The sequence below is a fragment of the Mus caroli genome, unplaced genomic scaffold (genome assembly GCF_978045245.1).
Source record: "Mus caroli unplaced genomic scaffold, Mus_caroli_1 scaffold_4, whole genome shotgun sequence".
Lineage (NCBI taxonomy): Eukaryota > Metazoa > Chordata > Mammalia > Rodentia > Muridae > Mus > Mus caroli.
Genome location: NW_028227259.1, coordinates 108,567,351 through 108,573,392, shown reverse-complemented (window position 1 = coordinate 108,573,392; position 6,042 = coordinate 108,567,351). Strand labels below are relative to the sequence as shown.

Genomic DNA, 6,042 nt, shown 5'->3' with positions numbered 1-6,042 from the left:
CGATGAGATTGTGCTCTAGAACTTTTACGTCAACAGGAAACGATGGTGTGGATATGGCAAGTGGATGGGAAATGTAAAAGAAATGCATTCGACGGGCCTTTAGGAGTCTTGGGCCTCTGCCACATAGAGACTCTAAAACCTTTTCTGTTGAGATACTTTTCACGTGAATGGATTGGATGAAATGACCATCGTAGATCCTCCTCTGAGATCCATGACTTCTCTAGGTTTCCAGTACCAGGCAAGATTAATCAATCACCCAGATAATCTTTGCCTTCAAAACTCTTGTCAAGGGCTGGTGAGATGCCTAAGAGGGTAAGAGCACTGACTCCTCTTCTGAAGATCCTGAGTTCAAATCCCAGCAACCACGTAGTGGCTCACAATCACCCATAATGAGATCTGACGCCCTCTTCTGGTGTGTCTGAAGACAGCTACAGTGTAAAGTATAATAAGAAATTAGTCTATGGGCTGGAACAAGCAGGAACTAAAGCGAGCAGAGTTGACCAGAGTGAGTAAGGCTGACTGGAGCGAGCAGAGGTCCTAAATACAATTCCCAACAACCACATGAAGGCTCACAACCATCTGCACAGCTACAGTGTACTCACATACATAAAAAAAAAAATAAATAAATCTTAAAAAAAAAAAACCCAAGAACCAAAAAGACTCTTGTCAGGAACTAGTTCGAATAACTGCTTAGAGTGTTATACTCTTAAAAAGAAAGTTCTAGTGACTTTGGAAGGAGTGAGCTTGGGTCTACTGACTTGCTGTAGCATTTCCTGTGTATTATTTCATTTTCTATAATGTGGCAGCTAGTCTTGTTAGTTGAAAACAGTGTATTCCTAGAGAGTGTATTCCTGGATAGACCACGCCAAGCCAGCCCAGCTCTCACCAGAGAGGTCCTTTATTGAAAGAGAAGCAAGGAAGAGAAAAAGAGAGAGATGGGTTGGGGTCCATGTCTTTTATCTGAGAGGTAGGTAAACTGAGGTGACGATGCGGGTAGGTGATGCAAGTGAGGCATGCTGGAGGGTGGGTGGGGGTGTGCGCGGTGGTTGCCCTGGCAACGGACGCAGGAGTGTCCTGTAGCCTCGGGAAGACGTCATCGCTGGATTAAGAGGCTGGCTGTAAACAGCTTCTGAAGCTAAGGAGTCTTCCTTGACTAAAGCTAGCAATTTCCTGTGGGACCCAAGCAAGTTATTTAGTCGCCACTTTCTTAACTGCTAATTGGCTGCAACTATCATTTCTACTTGATGGTATTGCTGTCCCAAGAGGGAATGGGTAATTGACGTAAGGCTTTAACCCGATGCTTGATGCATAAAACAAATGATCTCTGAGCATGGATGGTGATTGCTGGCAATACGAGCAGTTTCCTCTGGTCTGAGCCAACACTCGTTCATGCTTTCGATAAGAATACAAATTCTGGGGTTCAAATTGCGGTCAACCTTTTTTCCCTGCTGCTTTCAAACTGTTGAACTTTAGCCAAATGACTCACCTTTCCTGTGCCTCAGTTTACCCACATGCAAAGGCAGAGTGGTGAGGACTCCTATCTCACAGAATGTTTGGTAGATTAAATAACATAATTCACACAAGGACCTTGATAGAAGGTCGGGTACAGCGTTGCTCCTTCTCTGCCGGTTTGCTTCATTTCACTTTCTGGTCACGTGACTGTCACTAGTCTAAACAGAACCATTATTCTGAAAGAATCGCCTCTGCCAGGGGTCGAGGAAACATCTAAATGCTTACAAGACTGAGAAAGACTTGCAGGTCAATCAGTCAAGTCCAGAGTATCTAACTCTCTTAGATAAATATTTTGCTGAAACCAAAAATTACACGTTTAGGCTAAAGAAGAATTCATGAGGAGGGGAACAGAGAAACTCTCGGGAATGTCCACACAAATAGACAAGGATGTGGCTTGCTACATCACCTACAGAGGTGAGCTTTCCTGACCTTCTGGCTGGCTCCAGGCAGCTCTGAGTCACAGCCATACCCTCCCCCGTCCCTGCCCAAGGCCACTTCAGAGGCAAGTGCGAGTCCCCAGACAGTTCCCGGGATGCAATGACCTTGCGATCTCACGGCTCCACTAGCAGGAATATGATATTGCGAAAGCAGCTCCCACATAGGAAATTGGATATTTGGCGCCTTGCCCTGACTTCCATCCTGATTTACCAGCTGACCTTGGGCAAGCCATTGCTTTTGCTCCAGTTCTGTGAAGTGTAAAATAGAAAGAATAATGTACATTTCTCCAAATTCATGGGCTTATTACCAAGACTGAACATATACAGAAGTCACTTAAAATTTGTAAATATTTTCATCCATTTATGTTAGCATAAGAGAGCAAGGGGGTAAGGACAGGAAAACTTGAGAGTAAGTTCCCTCTGACCCCTGTTGGCCTTGAGCCTCGCATAACTCCCTTGCTCTTTCTGAATCCTAGTTTCTTTAGTTAAGGAGGTATGTATGCATGCACTTTCAGGTAAATTTCAGGTAAAAATATGATTGCTAATGATCCTGACAGATTTCCTTAGTGCTACTTTACCCTTCTCCCTCTCCCTCCACGCTCCCCCATCCCAAATAAAGTGCTCTCCAGTACGCCCTCCTCATTGTACAGTGCCGCCCTCCTCACATGGTGTCCCCTCCTCACTGCATGGTGTCCCCTTCCTCACTGCACGGTGCCCCCTCCTCACTGCATGGTGTCCCCTCCTCACTGCATGGTGCCCCTTCCTCACTGCATGGAGCCCCCTCCTCACTGCATGGAGCCCCCTCCTCACTGCATGGTGCCCCTTCCTCACTGCATGGAGCCCCCTCCTCACTGCATGGTGCCCCCTCCTCACTGCATGGTGCCCCCTCCTCACTGCATGGTATCCCCTCCTCACTGCATGGTGCCCCTTCCTCACTGCATGGAGCCCCCTCCTCACTGCATGGTGCCCCCTCCTCACTGCATGGTGCCCCCTTTACTTTCCTGGTACCTGTGCTTACTCCAGCTTAATGTTCTCATATGAAGATTTGGAACTAGGGATTACAGGTGAAAGAGATGTAGCATTTGCCTCTGGGCATACATATACACATACATATACACATACACATACATATACACATACACATACACACACATACATACGCACACACATACACATACATACACACACACACACATATACACATATACATATACAGTTTAAGTGATGTTATTCTACTTGGGTTGATAACGATTTATACACACACACACACGCACACACGCACATGCACACACCAAGAACCATTAGCAGCAGCCCCATTGGAATTGTTGGTCAGAGGGACTCCCCAAACAATACAGGCTATTGTTATTGCCCTTGCTTGCTTCCCAGAGGTTGAAGGTAAGTCCCCATTGCTGAAGACACCATTCACCTCAGACCCAGGCCTTGAGGAGCTGAGCGGGAGCTGACCTGGGAGTCTATTCCCTAAGGACTAGATCTCATAGAACTGCAGGGTATAATGCAAGCTGCCAAGGTGATAAACCAAGTAAGAGTCCTACCCAGCCAGGATGCCTGTGAGCTACAACAGTGTCCAGCATGGTATGATACCACTAATGGTGAAACAGAGGCTACTGGTACAGAACAGTTCATCATGGGGTGCTTAGCCCCAGTTGATACATCTAAAACACAGTTCCTGAACCTAAGGCCCAAGGCTCATGGTAGGAGAGGAGGCAGAAAGACTATAAGAGCCAAAGGACCAGGGAATTAATTTTCCTAGAAATAACAGGGCATCTTCACCCATGATACTGCAATAAGACAGCTGCTTAAACAAGACTTGAGCAGACCAACACCAATAGACATGCTAACACAGAAAAGGCAAATCGCATGGGGCCCCACCCATAAACAAGGAACGCTGAGAAGGAGAGAAATCGTTTTTCTCAGGGAAGAAAACCTTTCGTTGGTTATACAATACTAAGTGGTCAGCCCTGAAATTATATACATACAAGTAACACTAACACTATGTGGACTGTGTTTCATATATACACACACATGTATATATATGTATGTGTATATATGTATGTGTGTTGCTAGTATATATACATATGTGTGTATTTTGTGTGTGTGTGTGTGTGTATGTTTGTGTGTGTGACTGTAACAAAAAAAAAAGAGTCCATGAATTTAAGAGAGAATTGGAGGTGGGAAGGAGATGGAAAGGATTAGAGGAAATGGAAGAGGGAAAAGATTATAATTATATTTAAAAACAAAATGAATAAATAATGTATAATAATTACTATTTCTTATGTTGTTATGTTGCTTGTGAGTAACAGTGAGATGAAAGTTCTACAATGGCGTGCCTCATTTCTCCTGGATTGGAGTCCAACTTCAGGATCCACATATAGTCCCCACTGACATCACATAAAAAGATGTAAAGGCTCCTTACAAACTGCTGGGGACAGAAGTCCTGGCTCTATACTGGCTTTCTTACCACCTCAACTGTACCTTGTCACAGTCTACATGTTGTCAGCAGTAAAGATCTAGCCAATAAACCGGCTAGAAGTTGTGTATTCAAAAAGATTCCTTGCTGTGATTGTTCAAATGGTTAAGCAAAGAAAACATGGTTTCTTTCCTTTGGTACAAATTGAAGGGGACAGAGAATGGAATAGAGGAGAGAAAGGACCCTCTCAGGAAGGATGTGGTGCGATAGTGTAACAAGGACAAATTCCATGTGAAGAAGATGACAGATTCTGCTCTGGGATTGTCCACAAGAGCACCCATTTGTCTGGGCCAAAGATTACACGTTTGTGTTGGAGACAATACACACGCTCCCTTCCCAGTTCAAAAACATTGAGAAAGCTAAAAAGGACTGTCAGTTCCTTCAGCTAAATTACAGCTTCTGTTTGGCCCAGGAACCCACTTGTAAGTATGTCTGCCATACCATGTGGCTACTGTTCTTGCGGTTGCCGAAGACCATTGGCAAAGTTGAGAAGCAAGCCCCACCCCCTCATCATTTAGTGAGTTTGTGGGCATTGCCTGGGAGAATTCAGACTTCCTAAACTTAGCTTCTTGAACTGGATATTTGCCATCAACAAAGTTCTAAACTGTCTTATATATTTCTTTTTGTTGTAAAGTATTTGATTGTGAACTTCAAATACATACAAAGTATAGGCTTCATAATGAGTGATCATCTACCCTTGGCCAGCCTCGCTAGACAGTTTTTGCTGTGTCTTGTTTCTTCCATATTTGAGCTCACTTGAGTGTTCATTTCTCCTACCCAAATGACTAACACATGTTCCAGGCCTAAAGGCATTTTTGTAATGGGGACGACTTTAAGATTGGGGCATTTAAAGAACACCCCCTCCCCCGTCATTGTCCCGAGATTTCAACTTATCCTTCTAACGTCTTTTATTTCCTTCATTTTCCTTTCTCATCATCATTTCATGCTGGGGTGACAGCTGGCTCCCAAACCCAACTCTAGGAGAAACTCACATAAGCACACCTAGCCCATGCATATGCTTCCGTAGCAGGCTACCGGACCGCACAAGCCATCAAGGCTGCCATCCCTCCCAGACTTCCGGACTCCCCACTTTGGTCCTTTCCCAGCATGCTCCTGGAGCTGCTGTCAGAACAGGCTGTTAAAATAGCAGTTATCCAGGCCGGCTCTCTGCCTGATTGGCCTTCTGAAAAGCAAATTCTTTGTTCTTTCACCACAATTCCTCATTTTGTTAAGTAGTCTCTCGATCAGACTTGGTATGTCCAGAGTCAAGCCTCTGTTCTGGGACTCTAGTAACAGTTTTATTTATATCTTACCACATATTTATATTTTACTACATATTTACAAATCAGGGCAAATAGTGCCATTGTGATATTTGGAAATGACAGTAACTAAATTTTCTGAATTATCTGGGAAATAGTAAATTTCTTTAACTGTCATATTTTGTTTTTATTCTGTTTGAAACAGGATCCAAATATCACTCCTGTACCTCTGTAAGTCTCTTAGTATGGGGAACTTTCTCTCCTTTCCTACTTTTTAGTTTCTTGGGAGGAAAAACAAAAGGACTTTTTAAAGTCTACTTTTGCTGGTTGCACCTTCATGATATCA

General features: G+C 44.0%; 1 long non-coding RNA gene across 1 annotated transcript; it reads right to left on the bottom strand.

Moving 5' to 3' along the window:
* Positions 1 to 902: 902 nt before the first annotated feature.
* LOC110295388 (uncharacterized) lies at positions 903 to 5,512 on the bottom strand. Its single transcript, XR_002378055.3, has 3 exons — positions 5,430 to 5,512; positions 2,055 to 2,198; positions 903 to 1,170 (listed from the first exon to the last, which is right to left on the bottom strand). It is a non-coding gene; the product is annotated as an uncharacterized LOC110295388 (long non-coding RNA).
* Positions 5,513 to 6,042: the final 530 nt, after the last annotated feature.